Consider the following 20,733-nt stretch of genomic DNA (forward strand, 5'->3'; position numbering starts at 1 on the left):
TTAGATGCAAAAAACCTGATGTGGAACACTTCCTCAACCATATCTCGGAGATGTATGGACGAATTTTGTTCATACTTGACACAAAGACAACACATGATTGTATACATATGCACATCATTTTGTTTCGCGATGCGATCAAAGATGGCCGACTGGCGGTCATTTTAGATGCAAAAAAACCCCAATGTTAAACACGTCCTCAACCATTTCTCGGACATGCATTTATTGATCTTATTCAAACTTGCCGCACAGATAAGGAATGAGGGCTTACATATGCAAAATGTTTTGTTTTGGAATCCCACCAAAAATGGCCGACTGGCGGCCGTTTAGCTCTGTAAAGCAAAATTACTAAAACCATGGGGGCCATGACATTTTATGTCTTATTGTCCTTGTTAAATCGTTAAAACGAAATTCCAATGTGTATTTCAGAGAGTGAGTTGGGGTCAGAATTTCTGGCGTATTTGAACATGTGAGTTCAAAAGATAGCTCCTCGTCACAGGTCTGTCATGTGAAGTCAGAGGAGATTTAATAAGACCAGCCAAAATCACCCGGCGTTCCCCGGGTTCTTTTTGAATGCATTTACTACTATAATTCAGCTTTTACTCGCGGCCGTGGAAGATTGACTACTATATAATTTAGCTCAGCTTTTAATTGTGAAATGGGCCCAGCCCGGCCGAAGCGGCCTCGACCGGCCTCGCCACCGAGCCGATAACCTTCCCGGGGCCCGTCCCGACATTTTTTGTATTGGAGGTTTCCTCCTATATTTCACCGTTCAGGAGATTAGCTTGCGCAGACAAACAAACAAACAAACAAAAACTTTTCTTTCACATATTTTGATAGAAGATAGAAGATAGATATGTATGTAAAAAAAAATACAGTACATGTTGATACATGTAAAGTAATTTTTTTAAACGGTCTTTGGGGTTGCAGATCTGATTTTTAATGAAGTTTTTACATACCTTTATGTCCAACACGATATGTTCGACATATTCATGGAGATGCGACACCTTTGAACAAAACTTGCATTTCACTGTAAAATTGGCAAGAAAAAAAAGATTCCAAGGTTGAAACGTAACTCAAGCAAAGAACAATGCACGCATTTTACTGAAACAGTTGGACAATAACATATATGTAAAGTACACAACCATTTTATAATGCACGTCACATGATGGCTCGGTCATATAAATACAGACTCTTCACTGCCATTTCGCACAATAAGGATTTATTTTATATGCTCGTTTCCAGATATTTACACTCAATCACAGGACTTCATTCCGTCTGATATTTAGCTTTGGCAATGTGCGAGTTACAAGCAATGAAAGTTGATGGTTTGCCAAAGTTACAAACAACTCTGGCAGGAATTCCAGTCTTGAAAATGACTATTGAAAGTCTTTGGAGAAGACAAACTCAAAGTTGAAATCTGAAGTTGAAACCAAAAATCACTGAAAAGTTGAAATTTGTTTTATTTCATTTTTCTACCTGTAAAAATGTTTTTACCTCCGCCACCAAAGGTAGATGGAGGTTATGTTTTCATCCATGTCTGTCTGTCATACTTTCTTATTGTCTGTCTGTCTGTTTGTGAACAAGATATCTCAAAAAGTTGTGGATGGATTCGAACCAAATTTGGCAGAGATGTCGTGTATGTGACATCGACGAAATGATTCGATTTTGGTGGAGATGCGGATTCGAATCCGGCTACTAGAATTTTAAAAGGGATTCTTCACCATTGGGAGATGGGGCCAAAAACGATACATAGCAGGATATCTCAAAAAGTTGTGGACGGATTTGGACGAAACTTGGTGCACAGGTTGGGTGTACGACAAGGACTATTCAGTTCGATTTTTGTGAAAATCTGAATACGCATTTGGATATGACAATTATTTAATTTTTATGTGATTCTTCACCATTGAGTGATGGGGCTAAAACCAACATATAGCAGGATATCTCAAAAGGTTATGGACGGATTTGGATGAAACTTGGTGCACAGGTTTTGTGTGTGACAAGGAAGAATCGATTCAATTTTGGTGAAGATCCGGATCCGGCTGGTAGAAGTTTTTAAGTGATACTTCACCATTGAGTGATAGGTCCAAAAATGATATGCATACAGCAGGATATCTCAAAAAGTTGTGGACGGATGATTTTGATTAAATGTGATTCTGTATTGTGATTTTCTGCTCTACTCTGGGATACAAAACGTAAACTGTTCACCTGGCGAAGGTGTGCTCTCTACTGAGTGCCATTCTAGTTCTCGCCTGGTAATTACAAACAAATGATATTTTGAATCACAGACTATCTTACTTTCTTGTTTTCTGAGTTTTTCGCCAATATTCTATTTTGTGGTGTCAGTCAACCCAAACCTAGTCAATCGAGCACATAGTCAACCCAGTTGTCCGGCTTTCTGATACACAATAATTATCCAAAGCAAGCGTTACGCCTCGGTCCCCCGTCGGTGAAGTGATGTGAGTTGACAAAGTGTAAGACGCAAGGTGGCCATCTTGGATTTTGACGTGGCGACCCAATTTTCAACAGCGTTCTCCCTTATGCGTAGGTACACCCACACACCAGATTAGAAGTTAGTAGTTCGTTTATTTTTCAAGATATTTCGCTCACAATGTTCACAAATATATATGGTGGCGGCCATCTTGGATTTTGACGTGGCGATCCAATTTTCAATAGCGTTCTTCCTTATGCCTAGATACACCCACACACCTGATTAGAAGTTGGTACTTCGCATATTTTTCAAGATATTCCGCTCACAAGGTTCAGACATACATGGCGTCAGACATACATGGCGGCAGCCATCTTGGATTTTTACTTGCGTTGCGCCCACAAACCAAATTAGAATTCATTCCTTTTCTTGCACACGTACGCACGCACGCCCACACGCACGCACGCACGCACGCCCACACGCACGAACGGACGCACGCACGGACACACGGACAGAGGGGAAAACCATAGTCCCCCTTTCGCTCCGCGGTGCGACGGTGGACAAAAAACCTCCCTCACACTTCCTGACCAATCAGCGGTGACAGACTGAAGATAAGGTGTAATATAACGAGCTGCTAATTGCTCAGGAAGTTGCTCTTCATATATTTGTAAACAAGAGAAAATCAGCGTTAAATCATGTATAAAATGAGCTCCATTATGAGCATTAGACCATTAAAAATAAATAAATAAATAAAAACAAAAGCTTGCGGTGGCCGGTAAAACAGAAAAAAATATTTTGTTGCACATGTACACATTGTTTGGTTTGGAAAACATTGTTTAAAAGACATATTTAACTGATTTCAACGTTTTCAACGGTTTCAACGACTGTTCCCTCGTTGCTTACCTGGTGTTCAAAATGTTCCATACAAATATTAAATCGTATCATTTTACTTTAAATATAGTCTTCAGAAGAACGACAATTGTGAGATTTGCTGATGGTATGTAAAATATAAAATAGTTTTTCCGATTGGAATTTTTTCACAATTCTTCACTTTTCCGGTAAACTTGTGGTCATACCATGAATTTATTTGTTAAACATTTTAATGTTGACATATGCAAGTATATATTTTCAAATTGTGTGGTAAACATGTGGAATGAATTGCCTCGTGAAATAGTCTCACAATGTTCTAAAACGTGTTTAGCTCACCTGGAACGAAGTTCAGGGGAGCTTATACGATGGTGCGTCGTCAGTCAGTCCGTCAGTCAGTCTGTCAGTCCGTCCGTCAGTCCATCCGTTCGTCAGTCCGTCCGTCAGTCCGTCCGTCCGTCAGTCCGTCAGTCCGTCCATCCGTCAGTCAGTCAGTCCGTCCATCCGTCAGTCCGTCCATCTGTCAGTCCGTCCATCCGTCAGTCTGTCCATCCGTCAGTCCATCCATCCGTCAGTCCGTCCATCCGTCAGTCCGTCAGTCCATCTGTAAACACTTGAAACTTAATCTCAAATCGCTGATGGGATTGCGACCAAATTTGGCACAAATTATATTTGTTGTGTTGTGACTAAAGTTTGTTCACGGCATCAGGGTCTAAGACAGTATACCGGGGGTCAAAGTGGATCCAGGTATTTATTGATCCAGGTAGGTATTTGCTTTATTCTCAGAAACTACATATGCAATTCTGATGAAACTTCACCACAGCCTTAATCACCCATGTTCTCCCAAAGTTTGTTCCTGGCATTTAAAAAATCAGGGGTCTAAGGTGGTCTATGGGGGGCTTGCCCCCCAAAATAGGTATTTGCATTTTGCTCAGAACCTACACACACAATTTTGATGAAACTTCACCACAACCTTCATCATCCGTGACATACCAATGTTTGTTGAAGGTATTGGAAAAATTGGGGTCTGAGGAGGAATAACAGGGTGGGAGGGGAGGAGTATGGTTGCCCCCCAAAATAGATATTTTTTTATTTGATTGTTTAAAGTGTCATGATTATGTTAGTATGATTCTACATGCCGCCCTGTCTTCGAGCAAGCATTGAAATTGGTTTAAAATACCTTTAGTCAGTGCCATATACTGTTTATTCTACCAGGTGAGTGTCAGGGGTATTGCTCCTGTTTTAAGAATCGATACTGTTTTGAACAACTCAATATGGGTAAATATTTAAGGGGCAGGGTATTCGAAATTGATCAATCGACCTGACCCACCAACTTGCAATATTATAAATATACATATATATATATATATAGTCATGTCAAAAAGAAAGTACACCCCATGTAAAGTTTTGACTTTTTCAACATATTTCAACATTCAGCTATTTGATCTTCATTTCAACAATATTGATAGATAAAGGTGATATAATATAACAAATATCATGAAACATTTACATTTTGTAGGCCATTGTATAATTTAAATAAACATAAATGCAAATTTCGCATGTGGAAAAAGTAAGTACACCCCCACATTTATTCATTTTTGGAGAATAAGAAATCGATGTAGAAATAAGAAAGCAGGAATGCGAGAAGGCAGGAAAATTTATGATTTTAGGTGATGCTTACTTTTGATCTTTAGACCTTTTGACAAAATTATTAATTTGTCTTCTCCATATTCTCATCATAAAGTTTTGTTGAAAATTTCATGACAAAAGCTCAAATCGTAAAAAAAAAAGTTGCGGTCCGGGCAGACACACAGAAGTGATTGTAATAAACTGTTCAGCAGCTGTGTTGGGAAATTTTGGAAAGAGGTCAATCAGAGGCAAGAGAAAAGGCTGACAAAGCGAGCAACTGGATGCCAGAAGTGAACTGGAAATTCCCTTGGAAAATTAAAACTAGACTGAAGGCTGATGAGCTCTTTTTGGAGCAAAATATCTCGGAAGGATCTTCAATATCACAGCACCTCGAACACTTCCAAGAATGTAAATGGAATTGCTTTCCAAACAGCCTTTATCCAGTCAGCAACTTAATAGCCATCATCTTTATGGTCTCAATACTAGTCTTGGTGTCCAACCCAGGCAGAGAGCCATGCTGGTGAGCATCTAGTGACAATGACAATAAGACTGTGTGGGGATCACTTAACCTCATTGGCAGTGAGACCATTAGTGGAAAAGAAAAACACAAACGATGGAAATCCCCAATAAACTTACATTGTGAGTTCAGGTTTCCACCAAATGTCTGGCTTATCAGCGTTGATTTCACACTGTGTTCATGATGCCTGAAGGATATGTGACAAAATAACATCAAATCAGTATGAAGCATTGAATAGTTGTGAAGAGATAACTGCATCAAGACATTAGCTATCGGGGAAAATAGATGTTTATACACAAACTTTTAAATCTAAAATAAGCTCATGCAGCATGGAAGTAAAAGCAAAAGGCAGCTTACCATGTTTACTGCATTTAGTACTTACTGGCATTAGACCAAATATTCAAAATTATAGATGTGGTACAGCAGATTATCAAAATTGGTAACATTTTCTGTCTGGCATTAATTTCTATTAAATTTGTCTTTTTTTCAGCAAATATGTTTCATGAAATCAAACTGCAGCATAAAATCTGTAACCTACATCAGGTTACCAACAGACGGCGTGTCTATGAGGTCCCGGACACCGCATGCCACGATCAACTCTGACCGGATCCTCCCCCCCAACATCGGTTTGCCGTGCTGGTGAGTTAAGTGAGGCAAATAGGGACTGACATAGCAGTTACTGACAGTACCTAGTCAGTCAGTCGTGCAAAACCAACACTGCACCTGAGATCAAACTTAGATAACAAATAAAAGCTGGCTAAACACCTCAGCAGTCTTATGTTTCCAACAAAATGGACAGAATAAGTCAAGACAGGGTTTCTTAAAGAAATGGCATTTATTGCCCATAACAAAAAAGGTAAGTATTTACAACAGCAGGCCAAGCAGGTATTTACAGGCAGATGGGACAATGAAATGGCACATACTGTATGGACAATAATTACAGCATTCATAAATTCCCCTTATCTCCGACGCAAACATTCCCGCAATCCCGCCCTCGGATCCTTATCTACAATGACTTAACATACTACAATCCATATTCCAGCATCATGCATCCAATCTGGAATGGACAGATTGATGATTGGCAAAGAATGATGGGATGAATGATCGGCGACGAAGATGAGGTGATAAACAAATAAATAGATGGGGTAATGGACGGACCCCATGCACAGCTTTTACTTGTTGACTCTGGCTCCCACATCCCGAATGAAGCTCGGACCCTCAGATCTCACTCCCCTTCTGCACCTAAGATAGCCACAGCCTCGGTGTTTCCCCACAGTATTTTGACATTGCTCATGGCACGTGTAGAACCTGACCCACCAACTTGCAATATTATAAATATATATATATATATATATATGTATATATTATATATATATTATATATATATATTTGTATGTGTATATATATATATATATATATATATATATATATATATATATATACTGTATATATATATATATATATATAGATATATATACATACAAATATATATATATAATATATATATAATATATACATATATATATATGTATATATATATATATATATATATACTATATATATATACATACATACATACATGGCATTTAATATGGAATTTTTTTTTTTCTTACCGGGTTTACTTTCTAAACTCAGTATATCAATCTAGTGAGTTTCTTTTACACTTTGGTGGTTTATTTGTTAAAAGAACCATGTCACTGATTGTCTGTCGCAGCAAGAAGTCAACAACAGGATTACATCACAGGTGGCGTGGCAAAATGTACGGACAGGTGCATTTGATGATTGGCTTCACAGTCGGGTATACAAGGGTTGTTGCGTTCTGTATTCGTGGAAAACAACTGCTGCACGTCTCCAAAAGTTATTGCCGCTTCCTCTGGAGATGGTCCGTCAACTCGCCAATGCTGTTTGTCATGGAGTGGTGGCTTTACGAAATTACGGCATGAAACAGCGTGCTATTGCTCGGCAGTATGGCATCACTCAAGGTCAGGTGTCAAAGATCCTGAAACGAAATGCTCAGATGGGTGTCCCTACTCCAATACCGAGGCCAGGACATCCCCGCAGAACCACAAGGAGGGACGATCGCCAGCTGCACCGGTTGGTCCGCAATGGCCGCACCAAGTCAGCTAATCGGCTTAGGGCTGAGTGGCAGCAACTGACAAATGTGCCTGTATCCAGAAGGCTAGTCAACCAATGACTGGTTCAAGCAGGCTATCGTGCCAGGCGTCCCCTGAGAAAGCCACGCCTGACCAGACAACACCGCTAGCGCCGATTGCAGTGGGCCAGAGAGCACCGTCAATGGCAGCCAGGACACTGGAATCACGTGATCTTCAGTGACGAGTCTAGATTTCTGGTCTATCGTCAAGATGGTCACGTCCGAGTGTGCAGGCAAGTGCATGAAGCCTACAACAAAGATTGTATAGTGCCAAGAGTCCAAGCTGGAGGTGGTGGGGTGACCGTTTGGGCTGCTTTTCATGCAGGGGGCAAAACTGACCTGGTTGTTCTGAATGGAAACCTGAACCAGTTCAAGCACAGGGCCATTCTGGGAGAAACATTGCTTCCATTTGTTTGTGCAGCCTTTCGAGGAAACTTTGTCTTCCAAGATGACAATGCACGGCCTCATCGTGCTCGCATGATCCAACACTTTCTTTCTGACCGTGGTGTAGAGCATATGGAGTGGCCTCCAATGTCCCCGGATATGAATCCGATAGAGAACTTGTGGGCAGAATTAACGCGTCAAAGCGACCACTTGGACCAGCAGCCGACCTCTGTGTGTGAATTGCAGCAGGCTATTGTCACTGCATGGCAAGCGATTCCTGTCCAAACCTTGGCAAATCTCGTGAACAGCATGCCTCAACATGTACGTGCTCTACTGAATGCTCGTGGGGGTTACACGAAGTACTGAACTGTAATTTTACTGTCCGTAATCCCAGTCGTAATTTAACTTTGGTTTTTGTTATAAAAAAAATTTGGCTAATGTGCAAAATAAAGAGATACTTCTGGAAAACGTACAGAAGTTTAACACAGTACTGTCCATGAAACAGGGAACCATGATTATCATGGGGCCCACAAGGCTAACCCCCGCTCTAGCGGGGAAAATGGCCTTAAAACGATCATTCATTCATTTTTTTTTTTTTTGTCCATGAATTGAGTTCGATATCAGTTTGCATCACTTTCAAGGATTAATTTATTTGTTTCGAAATGTCAAATGTGGTTTTTGTTTCTTTTAAAGGTCACATTAACAAAATCTCGAATAATTTCAACATAATTCCAATTAACTTTTGGTTCGAAGACATCTTGAAAAGTAAGTTCACCCCCACAAAAAAATATTCCATATTAAATGCCAAGTCTGCATATATATATATATATATATATATATATATATATATATATATATATATATATATATATATATATTGTTGCGGATATGGGATTTGGCCTCCATATCCGCTTGTAAATATTCCCCTATTTCCCCAATACTCCCCAACTATCCCCAATCCCCCATTCCCTAGTCCCATTGTCTGTAAACAACACTCTGTAGAACCGACCTCCCCCTTTTTCCCCCATTAAATGTCGTGCCCAGGTTCACCGCATCTCACGTAGACAACTATAGGACATCTTGCTAGTTATTCTTAGTCTATGTCAGTTAAGGACTCGTTTCCATTAATTCTGACTCTTCGTTGCACCAGAATGTGATTGTATGGCACCAGTAGTGAGTTTAGGACCTCCCCATACCTCCTCCCATCTTCCTCATGAAACAACAACAACAACAACAACTACAACAACAGCGCACGGGGAGTGTGCGTCCTCACTCCGGCTTGGTTAGCCGCCATTGCCCATGTGCGCCGACGGGGTTACCACGAAGGGGCTGACTGTCGGCCCCTCGTCAAGGGCGGAGCCCGGTAACCCCCCGCACCCAATAAGCAACGGGCCGATTCCATCTGGGGCGGAGCTAACGAGCCGAGGGCGTGTCATTCCCCGCTGGATATACGCAGCCACTTACCGGACGTGACGTGAGATGCGCCCCCAGCTTGAAAAGAGAAGTCGCCACCTCCGAGCGCTGAGAGACCTCCCGCATCTCTGGACCAGACCGGGTCGATTCTGCCCCTGAGCCAAGGTGCACCTTGAGCCTCGACTACCTGCCCTTCCTTGCCATCAATCCCTGTGTGAGTCAATTTTGTCCTGTTTATCTGTGGTCTGTCGGGGCTACTATAAGACCGTGATTAAGTGCCCACCTTCCTATGCTGTCCCTCTTGTCCTTGTAATCTAAACGTTCCGCATATCCCATATTATAACCTCCTCCGGAGGTCTTGAGAACTGTACCCCTGGTGTCGTGTCATCTAACCCAGCCGTTGTGTCCTTTCCTTAATTGATTTAGCATAGCGCGACTCGGCCAACGTTCGAGTATAATCGGGTAAACTGTGCAGACGCGGTCATACCAAACCGCTCGGTAAACTAACATCCACAACCGCGTCTGTAACATTTGGTGTCGGGAAGTGGGATTCGATCCGGAGCGCGTTTCACGCGCTCGAAATTATAACAGCGAAATTTAATTGTGTTTTACAAAAAAAAATAAAAACCCGAATTTTGAAAGTCGCGCTATGGCAGACCAAGACGGCTGGGTTCCGGTAGAAGAGAGTGAGGCAGGGTCGATCCAGGACCAAATTGAGGGACAAGAGGAGAGCGAAGCAGTGAGGGTAGCAGATTCGCAAAATAGCGTCGTCACGCAGGAGGTTACGGGCGCGCGAAATGGCGCCTCGCACATGGCCACGGCGCCCACGCCCGCGACCGTAGTAGCGCCGCTGGTAGATTTAGACCTTTTTTTCATACAAATAAAGGCCCTTATGGCCCAGAATAGTGAGCAAATGAGGGCTGATAGTGAGCGATTGGGTGAGCGATTGGAGGGCCAAATGGGGGTAATGAGGGACGAAGCGAGGGCTCAGAGTGAGCAATTGGGGGTAATGAGGGACGAAGCGAGGGGTACCGGTGAGGGGTTAGACAAGAAATTTGGGAAGTTAGACAATAATTTTGAGGAGTTAGACAAGAAATTTGGGAAGTTAGACAATAATTTTGAGGGGTTAGACAACGGGATAAAAGAGGTGAGAAATGGGTTAATGGGGGTAGAAAACAGAATGGCCGCTCAAGAGAATCAAATGGAAGGGATGCAAAAGGGGTTAGAGGGGTTAGAAAACAGTATGGAAGGCAAATTGAGGGACATGAGGGACCAAGCGGAAAGGGAAGTTAAACAAATGGAGCAGCGGATAGAGGGGGTCAGAATGGGGGTAGAAACCAAACTGGATGCTCACAGGGAGGAAATGGAGCAGATAAGGGTGGCATCTGGGCAGGAGATGCAAGTGATGGGAGAGGAGATCAGAAGAGGTGTGAGTGAGGAGGTCGGAGGAGTGCGCGAGGAGGTGAGGCACTGTAAGGAGCACATGGAGAAGGAGGTGAGAAAGGGGACTGTAAAGTTACAAGGGGGCATAGAGGACCTGACGCAGGAGGTGGAGCAGCTGACGGAGGGACAAAAAGGACTAATGGAGCAGGTTCAAAGGAACACTGCGGTAATAGGAGGGTTAAAAGCGACACAAAATGACCTAAAAAATGACTTGGTAGCGACGAAGAGGGAATGTCAGATGGTACGTGAGGGACTGACAACGAGGTTGGACGAGGTGATAGAGGTAATGGAGACGAAGGACCGGCAGGTGAGGACGCACATGCAAACGGTCAAGGTAGCCTTAGAGGACGAGCTTGAGGAGACGTACCGGGGAATAAAGGAGGTGAAGCAGAAATTAGAAGAAGTGGAAGAAGGGGTGAGCGAAATTAAGAAGCGACGGAGAGGGGATAAGAAAGAGATAAAAGAGGAGATAAAAGAATTGGTCTGAAGTCTGTGTTCGGATCGTGATGATGTGCTCATTAACCGGATGAGGGATTCGCAGGTGATGGAGGAGAAGCGAAGAGGAAGAGGACCCGGTGTAAGTGGTGACCAATATGGTCGTGCGTATGATGCGCCAGGGGATTTAAGAAGCTTGGGGGTCGAGATGGACCCGGGTGTTCGTGAGAGGCCGTTGGTGAAGTGTGCGACAGGTCTGGTGAGCGAAAAAGGAGGTGTGCGAGAAAGTCCGACTCTGGGGTGTGTGAGGAAAAAGTGCGTGCCAAGGAGTGAGGGTGCTGGCGAGAGTGAGTCGGTCGTAGCGCGGGTGCGAGGGAGCACATGGAAGCGCGGTGTGGTAAGTGTTACAGAGGGTGTGACGGGAGAGTGTGCGCAAGAGTGTGCGCGAGAAAGGTGTGTGACGGACAGGTGCATGGGGAAAGAGTGCGCTGTCAAAGGCAAGGAAGAATGCACGCCGGTGGTGAGTGTTACAGAGGGTGTAACGGGAGAGTGTGCGCGAGAAAGGTGTGTAACGGACAGGTGCATGGGGAAAGAGTGCGCTGTCAAGAGTAAGGGTGAGTGCGTTGTCAAGAGTGGTGGTGAGAGTAGTGAGAGTGACAAGGAGCGTGAGTTGGTTGTGACAGGTGAGCGAGGATGTACACCTGGAATGGAAGGATGCACACCTGGAATGGTAGAGCGTGAGTGGGAATGCACGCTGGAATTGGTAGTGAGGCACGTTGTTGGGTGTGCGAATGAGAGCACACCTGTGATTGTCACAGAGGAGGTGACCGAGGAGGGGGCGCGAAGAGGTGTGTTGGTGAGGTGTGTGACCAACGAATGTGTGCCAAAGTGTTCGGTGGTCAGGTGTGTGACCAAGGCTGTGAGTGGAATGAGGGTACCTGGGTGTGTAAGGAAAGGTACGAGGAGCATGGGAACGGCTGGATGTGTGAGCAAGGAACGGGCTGCGGGGTGTAAGCATGCAGGTGAAGCATCGACGTTAAACGGGTTAGCGGTTAGAGCAACTTTTAGCCGAATCGGGCCCTCGGTGCGTGCTGGGCCTCGCTTTGAACGGCCGCGTCCGTGCTCCACTAGGCGGAGCGGGCGGCTGGATAGGAAGGGTCGTCATGGCGACCACTTTTTGTTGAGGCATTCCGGCAGGTCGAGATCGGGACATTGGATGGCTCCACGCCGAGGTGGTGCGTGGGATCTCGGCCCGGGTAAACCTCCTTCCCTGCACCGAATGCCGGACGCATCCAGCCACTGGCACAGAACAACCCGCATTCGTGGCTTGGCTGTACGAAGCCGAGCTTTAGAAGTTAATTGGCGCACCGAGAGGCATTAGTGAGTAGACTGTGTGATGAGGATAGTGTTTTGGCCCCAAAATTAGAGAAAAACAAAATTTGATGATTGGCAAAGGATTGGCAGTAATGATTGGCAGATGATGGGCAGTGATTGGCAAATTTTTGATTTGTTGAAATTTGATGTGCAAAATTGGTAGTGAGCGATGGGCCCGGTGGGTAAGGGTGGCATCCCTGCCACCCTTCCCATGTGGGGGCAAATGCGCAATAGCTTATGGGGTGTATGGCAGTGAAAACTAGCCCGGGTGGGTTAGGATATTGGTAGGGATCTAGCGAAGATGACATTAGGTAACGTTAAGTTTAGTTAGTGACTGATACCTGTAGTGGGGACGCAGGTAGATTAGTGTGGATGATAATGACGTGGGAGCGCAATAGTTTAAAGGGACGACTGGGAAGCGCAAGTTTCAGAGGGGAGTAGTTAGATGAGATGATGCTGTGTGAGAATTGAACAGGTGTGATTGCACAGGTGTGCAACTGGACAGGTGTGTGGAGCAGTGTGTGAGTAGTGAGTGTTGTGGATCAGCGCGAATGCGCTTGGGGAGAGAAGGGTGCAGGCGGCACCAAGTGTGAGAGCACAGGTGTGCAAGTAAAGGTGGTGTGGAGAGAGTTGGAGTAAGTGGTACGGAGTGGTGTGCATGGTGCGAAGGTGTGAATGGGGGAAGAGTGGACCCCCATCACGGATACCCGGGGCGGGTAGTGTAAGTATTAGGTAGAGGGTATAGGTAAATTGTGGTTGGATATTGGCATTTGTGGTGCGGTTGCAGAATGGTATTGCGGATGGGTGCATTAGTGTTGTGGAAATGGCTGGGCGTGTAGCCTGTTAGTGTGTGTAGTTGGTTGGGCACTCCACCACTGTGAGGATGTCGGCCAGGTGAGGCCGCAGGTGGGCTCTGGGAGCCGTTAGTGTCAGTGGGGCCCGAGGATCCGGAGGACGGACCCGGGTAGCCCAGTGCCAGAGAGGGCACTGAGTGGGGAGAGCGCCAGAGGGCCTTCCCCAGGTAGTTAGGTTAGGGTAAGGAGCAGGTAAGCTCGGAGGCAACTGCAGTGGTGGAGGTGTGCAGGTGGGTAGACCTGCGGGGAGAGCTACACGTCGCAGCCCAGAAATTGTGCGAGGGCACCGGGAGATGAATCGGGGGAGTGGTGAGACCCCAAATTGAAAAGCACCACAGTTGGTCAATGGGAATTGGTTTTTAGAACCCATAGTGTAAGTTGGCCAATGGATTGGCAGGGAAAGACCCCGGGTAATGTAAAGTTGTTAAAGTCATTTAGGAAATAGTTAGGATTGATGAACCTGTCGCACCATACGCAGCCACTTGCCTGTGGTGATGATGATGACTCCACACCTGTGTTTTCTTTGTTCTGTGTGCAGGAAATGAGAATTGCTGTGTGGATTGGTGAGACGCATCACGACGTGGATGAGACATTGGGGTGATTCCATCTCTCCCTCCCTAGGAGGGACTGATGATGAATTGGTGATGGCAAATTTTGATGAGAGTTGGAAATGGCAAATTTGATTGGTTAGGAGGGAGAGAAGACGAATTTGGTTTATGGGAGGAACGGGGAAGACAGTAGGGACGTTTGTTGATTTGTAAAGTAGATGTTTATGGGTAGTGTTGTGTTTTGTAGATACAGTAAGGGGTAAGGCAGGGGCCATGTAGGTTACCTTTTGGGGGGGGGGGGGCGTACGGTAGGAACGTACCTGTCTCACCTGGTTCCCATGTGCCCCCAGTGTGCATCATCTTATATTGCGTGCACTTTTGCGCCCTTACCACCTTACTCACTTGTCTTCTTCTTTTGTCTCCCACCTCCGAGGATCTGGCTTTGGGGCAGAGAGAGAGGAGAGAGAGGTGCTGGCTCCGCAGTTGTGGGCCTGCACTTTCGCTGCTTGCTGCCGGGATCGATACACCATATGGACCGCAATTTTTGTGGCCGCCCACCATGGACCGCAGTTCTCTTGCGGGCAAGCACCACCCGTGGATGGACCTATTGGTCAACGTGGCACCTATGCCATACAGGTGAACCACTTTTAGTTGGCCCCCTGACACCACAATACAGAAATGGACGCGGTTGGCGCCTTTCTTTATTTTTTAAAGAAGCAAGAAGGCCAAGTGCACCACATGAAGGCAAGACCAGCGGCAGAACATCGGCCGGCTGCGACACCACCGTTGACTATCGAACACTTTATTGGTGCACCGGATGGTGCTGACTGTGTTATGGGGTGGTGCTTTTGGTGCTTGGAAGGGGTGCTCTGCACATTATTAAAGGCCGTAAGGCCACAGAGCACTCGTGGGTTGGTGTATCGATGCTGGCATGCGTGCTCTCTCTATGCATAACATCTGCATGTGTTCCTCCAAAAACAGGTCCTGGATCGTAGTGTAAATATCAGTGTAGTCTTATGTAAATGATGCTCCCTACCGGCTGTGTGTTTAGTTTGAGGATTCTTTCCGCGATTCGGTTATCCTGTGGGTGTGTTTCTGTGAGGAGAAGGGTGCAACGTCGCAGGGGGACATATTTACTCATTTGTGAACATCTGTAAAACTGTCGCACTCAGGGTAGAGTTAATAGTAGAGGGAACTACATCTGAGTGCCACACTAAAGTAGGTAAAAATTTATCAGGTCGGGCCGCCCCGAGGGTAGAGAAGGGTGCAATGTTGCGGATATGGGATTTGGCCTCCATATCCGCTTGTAAATATTCCCCTATTTCCGCAATACTCCCCAACTATCCCCAATCCCCCATTCCCTAGTCCCATTGTCTGTAAACAACACTCTGTAGAACCGACCTTCCCCTTTTTCCCCCATTAAATGTCGTGCCCAGGTTCACCGCATCTCACGTAGACAACTATAGGACATCTTGCTAGTTATTCTTAGTCTATGTCAGTTAAGGACTCGTTTCCATTAATTCTGACTCTTCGTTGCACCAGAATGTGATTGTATGGCACCAGTAGTGAGTTTAGGACCTCCCGATACCTCCTCCCATCTTCCTCATGAAACAACAACAACAACAACTACAACAACAGCGCGCGGGGAGTGTGCGTCCTCACTCCGGCTTGGTTAGCCGCCATTGCCCATGTGCGCCGACGGGGTTACCACGAAGGGGCTGACTGTCGGCCCCTCGTCAAGGGCGGAGCCCGGTAACCCCCCGCACCCAATAAGAAGCAACGGGCCGATTCCATCTGGGGCGGAGCTAACGAGCCGAGGGCGTGTCACTCCCCGCTGGATATACGCAGCCACTTACCGGACGTGACGTGAGATGCGCCCCCAGCTTGAAAAGAGAAGTCGCCACCTCCGATCGCTGAGAGACCTCCCGCATCTCTGGACCGGACCGGGTCGATTCTGCCCCTGAGCGAAGGTGCACCTTGAGCCTCGACTACCTGCCCTTCCTTGCCATCAATCCCTGTGTGAGTCAGTTTTGTCCTGTTTATCTGTGGTCTGTCGGGGCTACTATAAGACCGTGATTAAGTGCCCACCTTCCTATGCTGTCCCTCTTGTCCTTGTAATCTAAACGTTCCGCATATCCCATATTATAACCTCCTCCGGAGGTCTTGAGAACTGTACCGCTGGTGTCGTGTCATCTAACCCAGCCGTTGTGTCCTTTCCTTAATTGATTTAGCATAGCGCGACTCGGCCAACGTTCGAGTATAATCGGGTAAACTGTGCAGACGCGGTCATACCAAACCGCTCGGTAAACTAACATCCACAACCGCGTCTAACAATATATATATATTCAGTCATGTGAAAAAGTGAGTACACCCCATGTAAAGTTTTGACTTTTTCAACATATTTCAACATACAGCTATTTGATCTTCATTTCAACAATATTGATAGATAAAGGTGATATAATATAACAAATATCATTGAACATTTCCATTTTGTAGTCCATTGTATAATTTAAATAAACATAAATGCAAATTTCGCATGTGGAAAAAGTAAGTACACCCCGACATTTATCACTACTTCAAATACCTAAAATTAGAATCAGGTGCACCAGCTCAGGTGCAAATGATGAGAACATCGTTGGAGAGGATCTTGGAGGAACCTGTCTTATTTAAATCTCAGACATTTAGTTTGGTTTGCTCTTTGTTGTTGAAGTGTGCAGTGTCACCATGCCGAGATCAAAAGAGCTGTCTGAGGCCTTCAGAAAGAAGGTTATAGATGCCTACGAGTCTGGGAAGGGATTTTAAAAGATCTCCAAACAATTTGAAATCAATCATTCGACTGTCCGGAAGATAATCTACAAGTGGAGAAGATTCCAAACAACTACCAACTTGTTCAGGCCAGGCCGCCTCAGCAAGTTCAGCCTGAGAGCAGACCGCAAGATGCTGAAAGAAGTCTCGAAGAACCCCAGAATGTCATCACAGGACCTACAGGTAGCTCTTGCCACTGTTGATGTCAAAGTGCATGAGTCTACCAATAGAAAGAGGCTGCACAAATTAGATCTACATGGGAGGTGTGCCAGAAGGAAACCTTTTCTCTCCAGAAAGAACATCAAGGCAAGACTAAAGTTTGCCAATGAACACCTTGGCAAAGACCAGCACTTCTGGAACAATGTGCTCTGGACAGATGATCAAAGGTAGAGCTATTTGGCCACAGTACCAGAAGACATGTTTGGCGAAAACCAAAGGCAGCATTTGACCACAAGAACCTGATCCCAACTGTAAAGCATGGTGGTGGAAATATTATGGTTTGGGGCAGCTTTGCTGCATCAGAGCCTGGGCAGCTGACCATTATAGAATCCACTATGAATTCTTCATTGACCAGAGGGTGCTTGAGGATAATGTGAGGCTATCTGTCGGAAAGTTGAAGCTCAACCGAAGGTAGACCTTGCAACATGACAATGACCCTAAACATACCAGTAAACCACCAAGGAATGGCTGAAAAGAAAGAAATGGAGGGTTCTGGAATGGCCAAGGCAAAGCCCGGAACTAAACCCCATCAATATGTTGTGGGGGGATTTGAAATGAGCTGTGCATGCAAGAAACCCCTCAAATATCGCACAGCTGAAAGAATTCTGCACGGAGGAGTGGGCAAAAATATCTCCCAGTCAATGTCAGAGACTGGTACGAAACACCTACTTGAGGTTGTTTCTGCCAAAGGGGGAAATACCACCGATTGGAGCCAAGGGTGTACTTACTTTTTCCACATGCGAAATTTGCATTTATGTTTATTTAAATGATACAATGGACTACAAAATGGAAATGTTCAATGATATTTGTTATATTATATCACCTTTATCTCTCAATATTGTTGAAATGAAGATCAAATAGCTGTATGTTGAAATATGTTGAAAAAGTCAAAATTTTGCATGGGGGTGTACTTACTTTTTCACGTGACTGCATAGCCTGCAGTAAAAAGGGTTCAAGGAGGCACTGCAACACCACCTCATGCCATCCCCCATCCTGCTCCATGATCTTTATTACTCCCTTTAACCCTTCCTAGCCCCATTGACCCTCTTATTTGCTGATTTCAGTTTTTTTTTTTGGTTTTTTTTTTGTATAGAGTCGAGGCTCGTGAAAGAGCTAACATTTATCAAACAAACAAATCAAACAAACAAGCAAACAAAATATATAAAAAGGGTAGCGGTCGACAAGATGGGGAGAGAAGGGGAGGGAGCACACAAACACAACATTTGAGAGCAGGGACATCGGGAGATGTGTGAGAGGGAGAGGGCCTGGGGGGGGGGGGGGGGGCAGGATAGGTCTAAAACGCAAGGACACCAAGGACTTCCAGGAAAGAAGTCGGCACCTCAAAAAGTGGATTTGGGTGAAATTAGCGGGGGTAGAAAAGATCAAGGTTCACCCTCATCCCTTCTCCCTCTCTTCCGTTCCTGTTTGCTATTTATTTGTCCGTAGAGGCCAATTGTTGCCCCACTTCCCCACTACCCCACTGTCAATTTAACCTAGCTCCCTCAATGAGCCTCTCTCTTGTAGAGAGAGAAAAAAAAGATCACTCCAACATGTCAAGCAGCCAACATCATCATAAGTCAAATTTCCTCCCTCCCTTCAATCCGACCAAACAGGCAATCAAACCTTTTTGAAACACCAACTACATCACACCTCCCCCCACACACCCAAAGCCCTTACTTGTCTCCATGAAAGCAATCTTGATGAAGTTCCTTCAAAACGCATTGCAGTAAATTGAAGGGATCTCGTTCCTGAAATAAGGTGAAATTCCTTTGGACTTCTGCATAAAAACAAACACAGACCGAAAGTGAAAGAAAATAAAGATTTAGCAGCCAGCAATCATAATATAGTCTGTCAAGTGTCGGCTTGTGACAAAAGTGGGTTTTATGTGAGGAGGTGAGAATGTTGGATGTCAAAAAAGTTTTTGTTGTTGAAAGTGAAAAAAGATGTTGAAAGTCTAGAGAGGAAGACAGACGTCTGCCTGCATGTGTCCATGTGTTTTATACCTCTCCCACCTCCGCCCCCCTTTCACATGCCTACTCCCCCAAGCTCTCTCCCTCCCACAGATCTCTCGATGTCCCTGCTCTCAAATGTTGTACTTGTGTGCTTCCCTCTCTCCCCCCATCTTGTTTCCCGCTCCCTTTATCATATGTTTTATGTGTCAGTTTGTTTTTATGTGATTAATGTTAGCTCTTACACGAGCCTCGATCTTGTATACAAAAAAAAGGACAGAAATGTGGCAAGATTTTTATAGAATTAAAATAGAATTGGCCTATTATGTTGGGTTGAATGTTTCCAATTTGCTGTCAGATCTCAAGAAGATAAACTGAGTCGAGCGAAATTTGTACTTGAACGTGAAAGCTCTTTGGAAAACCAGGTAGATAGACCGAGGGACAAGAATATTTTGCTTAGTTGGAGTTATGTTCACCTCCGAAATGTCTGGTCAGGAATGTATGCCCTCTGTGGAGATTAATCCAACTAAAATTGCCATTCTGATGTTGTGCCAGCAGGTGGGCTCTGCAGCTCATAGCAGGCTGCCCTTGCGGAATGTAAACGATGGGGGGGGGGGGGGCGGAATGGTTGGGGGGGAGAGGTTGTGTAAAGCCAGCAGTCCCACCTGAATGTGTATTGAGAAATATAAAGATTCCAAATTATTACCCTAACTACTGCTGGTAGAGGGTTGGCAAACCACCCAGCTTGACCCCAGATCAAGAAATTGCTTCGGCAGAACCAATACTCTGTAACAGTGTATGGCACATTAATTCCTCTAAAAAGGGATGTGGATGTTGAATTCCATTCAATTCATGGTAAAAGTATTGCTTGGTCCTCGATGGTTAATAAACTTGTTTGGAGTGCAAAACCGTTATATGGTATGTGCCATGTGGCAAACTATAGAAAAGAAAGGACATTCCATAGCTTGTGGAAAATACCAAACTGTAGAAAAGAAGGGACATTCCATAGCTTGTGGAAAATACCAAACTATAGAAAAGAAGGGACATTCCATGGCTTGTGGAAAATACCAAACTATAGAAAATAAGGGACATTCCATAGCTTGTGGAAAATACCAAACTATAGAAAATAAGGGACATTCCATAGCTTGTGGAAAATACCAAACTATAGAAAATAAGGGACATTCCATAGCTTGTGGTAAATACCAAACTATAGAAAAGAAGGGACATTCCATGTCTTGTGGAAAATACCAAACTATAGAAAATAAGGGACATTCCATAGCTTGTGGAAAATACCAAACTATAGAAAATAAGGGACATTCCATAGCTTGTGGAAAATACCAAACTATAGAAAATAAGGGACATTCCATAGCTTGTGGAAAATACCAAACTATAGAAAATAAGGGACATTCCATAACTTGTGGAAAATACCAAACTGTAGAAAAGAAGGGACATTCCATAGCTTGTGGAAAATACCAAACTATAGAAAAGAAGGGACATTCCATGGCTTGTGGAAAATACCAAACTACAGAAAAGAAGGCACATTGCATAGCTTGTGGAAAATACCAAACCATAGAAAAGAAGGGACATTCCATGGCTTGTGGAAAATACCAAACTATAGAAAAGAAGGGACATTCCATAGGTCGTGGAAAATACCAAACTGCAGAAAAGAAGGGACATTCCATAGCTTGTGGAAAATACCAAACTATAGAAAATAAGGGA

General features: G+C 44.6%; 1 long non-coding RNA gene across 1 annotated transcript in view; it reads right to left on the reverse strand.

The window, feature by feature from the left end:
* LOC137430867 (uncharacterized) overlaps positions 1–18,836 on the reverse strand; it is a 21,837-nt gene extending 3,001 nt beyond the window's left edge. Inside the window, exons 1-3 of the long non-coding RNA XR_013621508.1 lie at positions 18,743–18,836; positions 5,558–5,625; positions 957–1,027 (exon numbers count right to left, since the gene is read on the reverse strand). This is a non-coding gene — a long non-coding RNA (uncharacterized LOC137430867). The remainder of the gene's footprint in view (positions 1–956; positions 1,028–5,557; positions 5,626–18,742) is intronic.
* Between the last annotated feature and the right edge of the window lie 1,897 nt (positions 18,837–20,733).

The sequence above is a fragment of the Myxine glutinosa genome, unplaced genomic scaffold, assembly GCF_964187855.1.
Source record: "Myxine glutinosa unplaced genomic scaffold, kmMyxGlut1.1 SCAFFOLD_428, whole genome shotgun sequence".
In the NCBI taxonomy this organism is placed as follows: Eukaryota; Metazoa; Chordata; class Myxini; order Myxiniformes; family Myxinidae; genus Myxine; species Myxine glutinosa.